This window comes from Scomber scombrus, chromosome 24 (genome assembly GCF_963691925.1).
Source record: "Scomber scombrus chromosome 24, fScoSco1.1, whole genome shotgun sequence".
Lineage (NCBI taxonomy): Eukaryota > Metazoa > Chordata > Actinopteri > Scombriformes > Scombridae > Scomber > Scomber scombrus.
In genome coordinates, this window is record NC_084993.1 from 6680875 (window position 1) to 6693181 (window position 12307).

Genomic DNA, 12307 nt, shown 5'->3' on the forward strand with positions numbered 1-12307 from the left:
TCTGGTTTAGTTCTTTGAAATTGAGTTTAATCATAGCCCGCTGTGGCCTTTTCTTAATAACAGTGAAAGCCCCAATAGGGAAGGTCGCCTATGTGAATGTCTACATCTCTGTCATGTTTGTGTTCTTACAAAAAAAATCCATTACTCCACTCTGCTTGGCATCATATCTCATAAAACATGTAGAATTAAAAGTAAAAGTTCAACAAAGATACAGTTGGTATAAAAGTGAGCTGATTCCTGTGTGTGTGTGTGTGTGTGTGTGTTTGTGTGTATCTGTATTGTGTGAGTCCTGCTACCTACTGTGCTTTTGCCTTGAGCTAGCGGTGCCCTTCACTTCCCTTTGCCCAGAGCTTTGCTACGGCCACGACTGCTGCGAGGCAGACAGAGCAACTCTCACAACTCAAACAACTGTCCTGATGAGAACAGTGGATTTTCACCTGTCCTTGCTAGACTGGAGTGAGCGTTTTAATAAGATCTTTTGGCACGTTCCTTGAACTTCTGGTGACAAAAACACATCTTGGTGAGACTAAAAGGACATTTCATCCTTTTGTGTGTGATGTTCTGATGGTTCTTTGAGGGTACAATGTAGATTGGCATTGCTATGCAAACATCCACAAAACTTTTCTCTGCAAGTCCCAGAGAAATTGGAGTCAAAGCGCCAAGAGTCCTTTTTTTAAAGTCATAGTCTTGATGCATTGTAACTGGGTGGGTTCCTTGAAGGAAAAGTGTCTCTTTAAATAATTGGCTAAACTTGATAACTGCTTTTTAACCCTCTTAAATCAAACACCTTCAGTTTATAATTTGTATTGCAGCACTCTAAATGATTGCTGTCAAGTAGGTGAAGTTCACTTTTCTTGGAGTTTCACTTGGAGTTTTCTCAAAAGCAATCGTTTCATTAGAAATGTATGTTAACGCTTCACTGTATGTGTCACTTGTACAGTGCTTAGCTAAACCCAAACATCTTAACAATGAACAAACACTGACATTTGTTAAAGGATATAAAGTTTCTTGCCTTCAAATTCTTGCTTTCCAGCCCTTGAAACTCAGATGTCAGAGCTTCTCATCAGTAGAATACACCAACAACAGAAGGTTTCTCAAATTCTTACAATTACTTACCACAAAAAGATTATGTTGGGGGGAAAAACAAGTATAATGTGCTCTACAGTGAATGAACTCTCTGAAGCAAATATTAAGATTCTTCAATTTGTGATACATTAAAGCTTACTTTTTTTTTTTCTTCAACGCTATTCTCAAAATAACCTCTCAACCAAGTTATTTATGGTCTATAAAGATAGTTAAGAAGGCCACAGTCAGTTCAAATTTTAATCCAAATAGAAAACATCAAAATGACCCGATGAAAATGTGTGTAATATATTTTTGTACTAAATGTGAATGTGTTACACTCTTTCTATTAATATAGTACTTAATTTACAGGGTTTTCTGTGGATAATCCTCTCTGTCTTTACTCTCTCCTCCCTCCCCTCCTTCATCCACCTCCCTTCTTCATCCTCCAGCCCACCCTTTACTTTTATCCTTTCCTATGGCTAGCCTCCCTATGATTTTTTCCTTCCCCACATCCTCTCCCTCCCTCCATCTTTTGTCCCTCTCTATGATCGTTTCATGTGTGCTGATCTCACCTTTTTATGTTTGAAGCCCAAAGAGCAGCGGCAGGCGATTCTGGATCACACTACTAAAGACCCCGACACATCTGAGAGACAGAAGACGGGTGGCAGGCAGATAGATAGATAGATAGATAGATAGATAGATAGATAGATAGATAGATAGATAGATAGATAGATAGATAGATAGATAGATAGATAGATAGATAGATAGATAGATAGATAGATAGATAGATAGATATACAAAATACATATCAATAGAGGTAGGAAGACAAAGAAAAGAGAAACAGCTATGCACTGTACCCGTGTCTTTCATGTCTGTCTTTAGTGCAACTCATCTGCAGATGTCACCAGTTGTTCTTGCCAGCCAAGCACACACACACACACACACACACACACACACACACACACACACACACACACACACACACACACACACACACAGCACTCTCTCAATCACCTTGCCACAGGCTCTGTCCTCCTGCTTCAAGCCGGCACTGTCTGTGAGTGTATTGAGTTGGTTCAATCAATGGTAAATTGTGTGTGTGTGTGTGTGTGTGTGTGTGTGTGTGTGTGTGTGAGTGTGAGTGTGTGTGGTGAGCACAGAAACTGATGTGTATTCCTGTACACTCCCTCCAGTGACATATATGGCAATATGCACACATTAAAGTAGATGAAGTCAGTCAGTAACAAGCGCAACACGCACAAAAACAACTTGATAAAAAGAACAGCATGTGCAGCCACGTTTCCCCTAACAAACAACCAGACTTCATCTAAATGATACACACCCACCCACACACACATTTTGTCATATCCTTACGGATGCAGCTGCAGTTCGATCCTACACCTGCCCCCGATCTTTGACCTAGGAAGTAAAAGTTATTTCACCTCTTGTCTGACCCTGAACAGAAAGCGTTGTAGGAGAATTATCCTATTTGAAGATACTTTTCACTTGACTGACTGAGCTTTCTTTCAGTCCATTTTATCTCGATTCTACTAAAAGCTTATATTTTTGTAAATTCATTCTCGTTTTGACATGAACTTGAACTTGTATCTGTTTTTGTAGCAAAGAACGCACTTTCAAGTAATTTGTGACTCACTCTCCCTTCACTTACACCACTCAGCGGTCCTTGCAAAGCATGCTCCAGTATCCTGATTTTATCCTGAACTTTAACTGAACTGTTGGAATAGCAGAACAATACCACTATAAAAACTGCCCTGCTTTTACCCATGGGGCTTACCAACCTTAGGTAGGTTTTGAGACAACCCATGTGTTTCCTGTGCTGACATACAACATGTGTACGTGACTTTGTAGATTGCAGATATTTGTGCATTTATGTGATCGCACCCGCACGCTGTAGGTGTGGTGTGGTGTGCATTCTTATAGTTTTGTTAAACATCAGGAAGAGTGAATCTGTCAGCACCCATTCTACACATCTTGTGTGAGGAAATGACCGGGCCAGTGTATCCGTGATAGCTCTAATGAAGCTTTTCAACAAAGTTAATGCAGATACAATCTTTAAATAAAGGATGAAAAACAGTACAGTTGTGGATCCATTTTCAGGGTTTTAAAACTAAAACCTAATTCAACAATTTAGCATTTAGGACAATTTGCAATGAAAGAATTGTATTTTATTTCTGACAATGAGCCAAAGGATAACCTAAGTTCAGCTTTTTTGTACAGACTCACTGGCAGCTCACCAGGAGTTTCCTGTGTCATCAAGTGCTGACGCACAAGATCTTCCTAGAATTAAATATGGAAGAAAAGCACATCATTGTAAAGGCACACCTCATCACGGAGTAATGCCAAATGTTTTAATATAGAGTGAACCAGCTGCAGCACTTTAACATCTTTTCTTCAGCTAAGTGGAAGCCAGTGTTAAGATTGAAGGATAAGTATTAACAGCAGCTGATTTTCTGGAACATTGTACAGACGGAAGCTATTTGTACTAAATATACTTCATTGTTAATGAAGGCAAGAATGAGTTTCTCCAAATCTTGTCTGGACATGTAACCCTTTACAACCCTGGCCATTTGTTTTAAATGATGAAAACCACCAAACCTAAAAATCTTTAAGACGCCAACATTTCTAACTTGGCTCAGGTATTCATGCTCCTCTTTCCTTCTTGTTTTCAAAGGGAACTATTTGCATCCAAGTAGAGATTTATAAATTGGTGTCATCTGCATATAGCTGTTGTAAGATTTGGCTCATGAACTGTAGGAAGCATGTAGCAGCTGAGTAAATGAGCCCCAATTATTGAACCTTGGGGGACTCGACATGTTGTGGTGATCAGCTTTCATGATCAGGTTCACGATTTAAATGAGATAGCACCTGCCTTCTTACCAGATACTCCTACACAGATTCCCAGTTATATCTAGCTGCATTTTATGGTTATTGGTACTGAAGGTAATGTCAAGTTCTTTGCATTTTTCTTTCTATTTGGTTCTCATGCTTTGTCATTGCTGAGATGTCAACGTAGAAGTTACATAGCTCACTCTATAGCTTCAGTGTGTGCAGATCCTGAATATATCATGTAGGATGCTCCGCAGTCAATACAAGTTTAGCTGCTATTAAAAACGTTCTTGTTCTCTGGTGCTTTGACACACGTGCTAATGTCTATAAGGCTGTGTGCCCTGTTGTACATTGGTGTATCTTTCTGTGTTTTCTCCCTGTACGGGCCATCTCCTGTCAAAATATTACACCCACCCATACTGTACCTTTATTCCATTTCCTGTGGAAACCCCACCATGCTGTCTTTAATTAAACTCCAGGTCCAAAAGGTGAGACCAGTGTCATTTCACATTGTTTTTTATTAGACAAACAGAGCTGCACAGCCCTGTCCACACCCAGGAAAAGAGTTCAGATACTTTTTCATTTGGAAAGTCTGCTAGTTTTTTTATTAGAGATGGAAAGAACTGTGTAACCAGTAGCCTTTTTAATTGAACAATAGAAACTAGAGTTTGCATCAAAGTGAACCATGTTGTCACAAGTTGATCTGGTTGTAATATTTCTACATGAGTTTGGATTACATCTTTCTGTCTGCCGTGTGAGTCTTGTGTTTGCCCATCTCCCTGTGCGCTCGTTTGTCTGTCTTTGCCTTCGATTGACCAGCAGTTCTGTGTTTGTGATGGGCATTTAGAGGATAAAATTCACACACTGAGCTGTGTTTGATGTCCAATTGATCTGAAAAGCCTGATTACCCTCCCCGCATCTTAGAAATGACCAGGTGAACCCGAATCTGTTTGTGTTTTTATCGGTAACTTGAGCGCTCTGTTGGAGCAGATCAGCTTGGGTTTTCTTTTTTTCCACAAAGGACTTTCTGAAGGACACTGCTTGTATTGCTTGTTATGTCATTATTAATAGACTGTGTCCGTGTCATTAACATAGTAAAAACTAAATAATACAATTACTAGGAAGAATAAGGCAATTAAAAAAGATACAAACTGAAACATATCTTTATCTTATAGCACCATTTATCCAATGAGAAAATGCTCTTTTTTTAATTACACACTGATGAAACATGAAATGTGTTAGCTCCAAAGTCTAGGGAAGATAGTGTTTGTAGTCTGCAGAGTATTTGATGTTTTTGACTGACTTAATATGATTTATTTTACTCTGATTTCTTCATGTTGATTGTTTTTTATCATCCATTTTATATCCTCAGTTTAAGTGCTTTAACAAGTATTTTAAAAAGCTTTTAAAAAGTGTTTTAAAATGATTTACTTACTTAGTTTATCCTTTGTTGAGCTATTTTTGGTTTATTTTGCAAAAGTTACAGATGTTCATTGTTTTGTTTTAGAAGAAAACACCCTTGCCTCCTCTATTACTCTTTTGCCAACTACCCCTCACCTGCTTCCTTCTTTCGTCTTCCTCCCTAACATCCCCTCATCTTTCCCCATCGCCTCCCATCGCTGCTCTAAATCTCCTCTCATTCGCCGTTAAACATTAGAAAGCTAGCAGCTGGTCCTTTCTCCTTCTTTGACCTCTGTGGCCTCTTGCGTGCATGTGTGTGTGTGTGTGTGTCAGTTTTGTGTGTGCATCTATCTGCCCAAGGCACTGAAGCAAATGGCGAAGTCCAGCGGCACAGGCTACATGCCAACAAGCAGGATAAGATTCACACACACACACACACACACACACACACACACACACACACACACACACACACACACACACACACACACACACACACACACAGAAACACAGAGGCAGTTTACTCTATTGTACTCGAACTAATCTTATATGATGATATCTGATTTGAAATTGCTCTAAAAATATGGCATTATTTTGAATTTTTCGTTTAAGCAGATTGATTCGTCTTGAAACTGACAAATCAATTTGCCATTGCACTGAGATAAAAGCTGACTACATGTGGTGAAATATGCCTGAGAGGTATAAAGACCGAGCTCTATCAGTCATTTTATCAGAGGTCTTTGCATCCTTGGCACCTGCTTACAGGAGCGAAGCAGCGGCTGCAGCCGATGGAGCAGAAAAACACTGAGCTTTTCTTCTGCTTGTCTGATCAGCAGGGTGGCGCTGAGACACCTGGAAGGACTCCAAAGGAAACACACTCAGTGTCCACTAGGATGAGTGGCTAATGTGTAATGAAGAAGAAAAGGCACATCTGCACATAGCTGCTGTGTTCTTGGAGGGGGGAGAGGGATAGACAAAAGAGAGAGACAGGCAGGAAGAGGGGATAATAAAGATGTACAGTATACATCTGCTGCTGTCGTGATGATATCGCATCTGCTGGCAATCCTCAGCACTGGGGGAAAAAGATGAATGTTAGGGTTGGATTTTGACTTATTATTGCTAAGTTATAGCACCTGAATAGTTGCTTTCTGTCATTCTAAACTTAGATGCGTAAATATAGTTTATGGTAAAATGTAATTTTTTGAAGGTGTATAATTTTTGCTTCTCTTTTCTCGTTTCTTTGCGAGCTTTAAAACATTTGGAGATGTTTCGTCAAATATCTCAGCTTTTCGGCTTTTGGGTTTTATTCTTACACTTTTCAAGAATGTATCATTACTGCACCAAAAAATAAATTAAATGAAAGTATCAGCCCCCTCCCCCCACCAATCCTATTTTGACTGCACTTTCACCACAATCACACAATACAAATTTCAACTTTGCATAAAAAAAAGACCAAATGTTTTTCTGAAGTTTTATTTAATTCCTAAAAAGCAGACTGTCTGCTCAGGGGCTGATGAACATTGTGCGACTCCAGACATTTAACCTCAAGGAATTAGAAAAAAAAGACAAAACAAATCCACAAAAACATAATGTGAGATTATACGAGTACCATTTTGGGAGCTCAGAAAATAAAAACATAAGATTACGAAAGAACAGATTTAGAAGATTTAATAGTGCGATGTGAAGAGTACAGATGGAGACAGAGTGATGGAAAGAGAAAGAAGGGATAATAAAGAAAGACATCTGTAGCAGTTGTAAGGACATGGATTTACTGTCTTAATGCAGTTACATCTCTCCCAAGGGGACCAAAGGATTAGATATGGTCATTTCATCAGACAGGGGGGAGCGTATGGGTAGAGGATTAAGAAAAGACTGAAAGAGGAGAGGAAAAAAATAGACGATAAGAAACAGAGATGGACGTGGGGATTGAGGGATAGACTGGAGGAGGAGACGGAAAATCATTTGGCTCTTTGCTTTTATGCAATTGAACTAAATCTTTACAATCATGGACTATTTATGAGTTGATTTATATATGTGGTGCATTTTCACCCATCATCCCACCCACCAAAAAAAAGAAAAAAAACTTGATTCCAAAAACACATCACCCTCTTCTTTTCAACCACTGGCACTCAAAACCTGAGAGGACCCAAATGGCCCCAGGAATCGTGGAAAGGGAGACATGAAAAGCGTGAGGCTTCCTTCCAGCCGGGGTCACTGCCACACCAGCTGTCTCCACATAGGGGACCAGGACACACACACACATACACACACACACACACACACACACATACTGCCTGATAAACACCCAAATACAAGTAAATTCACCTACACTCATGATTGAGATGGTCATGCTATTTTAAAGACTTACAATGCAACATATTAATGCATGTATTAATAAAATATAAATGTATATGTCATGAATTTATATCAACCTAAAAATGGTGTGTAAAATAAGTCAAAGTGCTTCACCACTTCACTTTATCCTTGCTTATGATAGAAAACCAAAGAAAGCAATGGAGTAAGTATAGAGGAAAGCGATACAAGCAAGATCAAAACGGAGGAGAAAAAAAATAGAATGACTGTGAGAAAGTGAGACAGTTGAGAAGGAGAAGAGAGGCCAAGGCTCAGCACCCTCAGACATATGGCTGTCTCCTTCTTGATTACACTTCAGCTGGTTGGATGATTACCAGCTCTGTGTGTGTGTGTCCTCCTGCATATGCTCGTGAATGTGTCCAAGAGCTCACACTGAAGCCTGCTAAAGATTACTAGATACCACTTTGAGACACTTATTTAAGATTACAAGGCTCTGACGGAGTGTGTGTGTGTGCGTGTGTGTGTTTGTGTGTATCGCCATGCTTTAAGAAGTCTGCTGAATCTTTGCCAGATTATTAGACAACACTATATTTTTTTGCGCGTGTTCTTGATTAAGCATGTGCGAGTGTGTTTGCGTGTTTGTTTAGGAGCTCACACTTCTTCAGCTGGTCTTCGGGGGATTACCGGCATATTGAGTACTCTGCAGTCTGTGGTGTGTGTGTGCGTGTGTGTGTGTGGGTGTGTATGTGTGTGTGGTTATCGTAACACTAAGATTACTCCAAGTCAAGTAGATTGAGTGCTTGGGTCACAGAAAAGATGAGAAGTGAGATCAGATAGATTTCTTTAATCTCACACACTTCCACCACTACTGTGTGTGTATAAAAGTAGTGTGGATGTGTGTACTGTATATATTGCGTGTTATTGTATTTCTCAGTGCATTTTTTATATGTGTTTTTTTATCTGTATGTGTGTGTGCTTGTGTGTGTGTGTGTGGTCTCATCTGGTCAGGGTTTTCTTGGAAGGAAACAAGTCCATATGCTACAAGAAGGCTGCCGGTGACCTCACACAAGGCCCCCGCTGTGGTCTGCCACTATCTAAAAGGAGGGCGAGAGACATAGGCCGAAAGAGAAATAGAGAGAGAGAGAGAGAGAGAGAGAGAGAGAGAGAGAGAGAGAGAGAGAGAGAGAGAGAGAGAGAGAGAGAGAGAGAGAGAAAGAGAGAAAGAGAGAGAGAGAGAGAGAGAGAGAGGGAGAGATAAATAAAATGGGTTGGTGGGAAGAGAGATGGAGGAGGAGAGAGGGAGTGAGAGATGCCAAGACAGAGGGAGATAACAGCAGTGAGAGTGAGGAATCAGTAGAAACTGCACACACAGTCATTCCATCCCTTGTATTTGCCTCAAAGCTGCACAAGGCATCTTTGTATTATAAGGGGGCCCCAAATGGCATCAGTTTTAATGTTGTCACCCAAGAATTGTGTAAAGTGACGCTCTAAACCAAAATAATCAGACAAACGAAGCAAATGGTTTAATGTGGTGGTTTAATATCTTATTTTTGTAGTTTTTGTCATTTTAATTGGTAATAACAAAACATGAATGGGAAAAAAGTGGACTTTGCTGCAGGAGACCACTATTTGCTTCCAATTTCCAACTGCTAGTGTCATATTTTTCCAGATATTCTCTTTTGAAAAACGTAACATTGTGGTGTCCAGTGCACATGAACAGTCTGACACATCTGCTCATTGTTGGTTAGCTCTAATAACCGGCTCTACATCGCTATTCATGCTGGTGGTCAATCGGTGTCCCCCGACCCCTGCGTCCTGAGCTGCACTTTTTAAACATGACTGGACGCTATGATGGAGGGAGCAGCCAGGATTTTCGTGTTCATTTACTCTGTAAGAAGAAGCAAGAGTGGTGGTTTTGTCAATTACAGTTCCAATACTAAAGACCCCAAAACTATGAAATAACACATATGAAAGTATATAAGCAAAAAAAGTATAAACAATGCAACATATGTTTTAAGGTAGTCACCTTTTGCTTTAATGGAGGCTTTGTGCACTCTTGGCACTCTCTTGACCAGTTTCATGAGGTCGTCACCTGGGACGGTTTTCCAACAGTCTTGAAGGAGTTCCCACATATGCTGAGCACTTGTTGGCAGCTTTTCTTTCACTGTGCGATCCAACACATCCAAAACCATCTCAGTTACGTGTGGGTAGGATGATTGTAGAGGACAGATCATCCGATGTAGCACTGCCATCACCTTTATCATCTCCTTGGTGAAATAGCCCTTACATTAGCCAGGAGGCGTGTTTTGGCTCGTTGTCCTGTTGAAAACCAAATGATGATCCCACTAAGCGCAAACCAGATGGGACGGCATGTTGCTGCAGAATGTTGTGGTAACAATAATGTCGACCCTCACACCATCACACCTCCTCCTCCTCCATACACCATGGTGGGAGCCATACATTCAGATACCATCCATCCAGTCTTTGTGGTTCCCAAGCAATCCTCTTCTTCTTATTGGTCTGCGTAAGTAGTAGGGTTTTTATGGACCTTACTCTGAGGTCACAGACTCTTGTCTGCCGCAGTCCTCATGAGAGTCCGTTTCATCATAGCATTGATGGTTTTTAGGACTGCAATGAAGAAAAACTGTCAAAGTTCTTGACATTTTCTGGATTAACTGACCTTCATGTCTTGAAGTGTTGATGGACTGTCATTACTCTTTTACTTAGTTGAATGGTTCTTGCAATAATATGGCAAGAAAACAAGAAATTCCACCAATTGACTGTTGAAAAGTCACATATGTTAATTGAAAAGCATTCTAGGTAAGGACCACATGAATCAGGTCATCAAGGCAAACTGTGGCTACTTTGAAGATTTAAAAATATGAGATTTTGGTTTGTTTAACACCTTTTTTGTTTACTACATTATTCAATATGTGCGATTTCATAGTTTTGATGATCCAAGACCTAAGGACAATCATTTAAACACATGCTATGGTTTTTGTATCTCGAATAGATCATATATTCTGTCAGTAATTTAAGTACAAAAATGAAAACAGCTTGTGTACAGAGTTTTCCAACAATTACATCATAATGGAACATGATAAATGTAGGTTTTAGCACCTTCTGCAGGATCCTTGTGTCTTTATTGATACATCTGTCTGCATCTCTGCAACGTGGACATGTGTATGTGTCAGTGCATGCCTGTCTTCAATAAGTTTGTGTGTGGAGGTTGAGCCTTGAGAGAAACCAAATCACAAAACAGAAGACAGATATGTTTAATCCAGATGGACACTAATGGGTCAAGGTTTGTTTTTGTGTTTCAAGCATGCATAAACATCATTCAAAGCCATTATAGCTGACGTCTAAGAAAATGCTGTCTCGCTGAAGACACAGATAGCCCGGGGGCGACGAAAGAAGAATAATAAGCAAAAATTAATGTGTGTGTGTGCTTTTCCCATGCCAGATCATTCTCTTGCAATTAAATGGCATCTTCATAATCCACATATTTATTAATGTCCTTTAAGCCTACATACGTGTGTGTGTGTGTGTGTGTTTTTGTGTGTGTGTGTGTGTGTGCTCGCGCCGATAGCATTACTACGTATAGCCAGTGGCTGTGTTGTGACTGAGGAAAGAAGCGCTGTCTGTTTTGCTTTATTCATGTTGACAGTTTATTATCTATAAATCTATAAATACTCTCAGTCATTACTTGTAAACTGAAGAAGTCTTGGAAGGCTTTCACTTTGTGTGTGTCTTTTTTTAAATCTTTGGCCTGCTGACATACTGCAAGCAAACATCTCTTTAACACGATTAAAACCTGGCATTCATGAGAATGTGCTGTCCCTATTGAAATGACATACAGTTGTTAACAATGATTTGCATACTCATCACCTCTTTAAGGGTGAATCCTTATTGTAGTCCTTCCCATATGTTTCAACTCACCCAAGCCCATTTTGATTCTACTAAAATGTAAATGTGTTACAGATATATAGTTTTATCTTTCTTCTTGTTGGTTTTTGGTCTTTTCATGGGATTTGTTGACAATGATATAGACTATACGGTATATAGAATATCACCAGACTTACCCTTTAATGTATGTGTTACTTGGATGGAAATCAATCACCCAGCTTCTCTCGGTCACTTCCTTTTAATCAATAACAAAAACAAAATGTGTTCTCAGTGGCACATCAGCTCCCAGTGGAGCCAAAGCAGGGGCACCACTGGAAATTTCATGCCCCGCGACAACAATAACACACACACACATAAAAACCCCCCTATAATCCCTGGACAGAGTCAGGGGCCGTCTGTCCAGCACTAGAAACATTTAACCACCCACCACTGTGTTGAAGGACAGTCTCTCTTACCACTAATACCCCCACACCTTCCACCCTCCCGAGCCCCAGGCCACTGATCTGGCTAAGGACCTAAAATCGCTTCCACAAATGGGAGCCGTGACATCAACTGTGTAGACAGATACAGAGCATAACATATCCTGTGGCTTTTAAAGGACTTTGGCTTCAATGTGCGTGTGTGTGTGTGTGTGTGTGTGTGTGTGTGTGTGTGTGTGTGTGTGTGTGTGTGTGTGTGTGTGTGTGTGTGTGTGTGTGTGTGTGTGTGTGTGTGTGTGTGTGTGTGTGGTGTTGGTGGGTTGTCAGGGCCACAGAGAGAAAAAAGCTTCGAGCCT

At 40.2% G+C, this 12307-nt stretch overlaps 1 protein-coding gene and 1 long non-coding RNA gene across 4 annotated transcripts in view; one reads left to right on the forward strand and one right to left on the reverse strand.

Moving 5' to 3' along the window:
* ccdc28a (coiled-coil domain containing 28A) overlaps nucleotides 1–12307 on the forward strand; it is a 113331-nt gene that overhangs the window by 34951 nt on the left and 66073 nt on the right. The window lies entirely within an intron of this gene.
* LOC133976562 (uncharacterized) lies at nucleotides 9148–12005 on the reverse strand. 2 transcript variants are annotated; one of them, XR_009924843.1, is made up of 4 exons: nucleotides 11709–12005; nucleotides 10747–10861; nucleotides 9653–10254; nucleotides 9148–9514 (listed from the first exon to the last, which is right to left on the reverse strand). It is a non-coding gene; the product is annotated as an uncharacterized LOC133976562 (long non-coding RNA). The 2 variants fall into 2 exon arrangements; XR_009924844.1 differs by lacking the exon at nucleotides 9653–10254.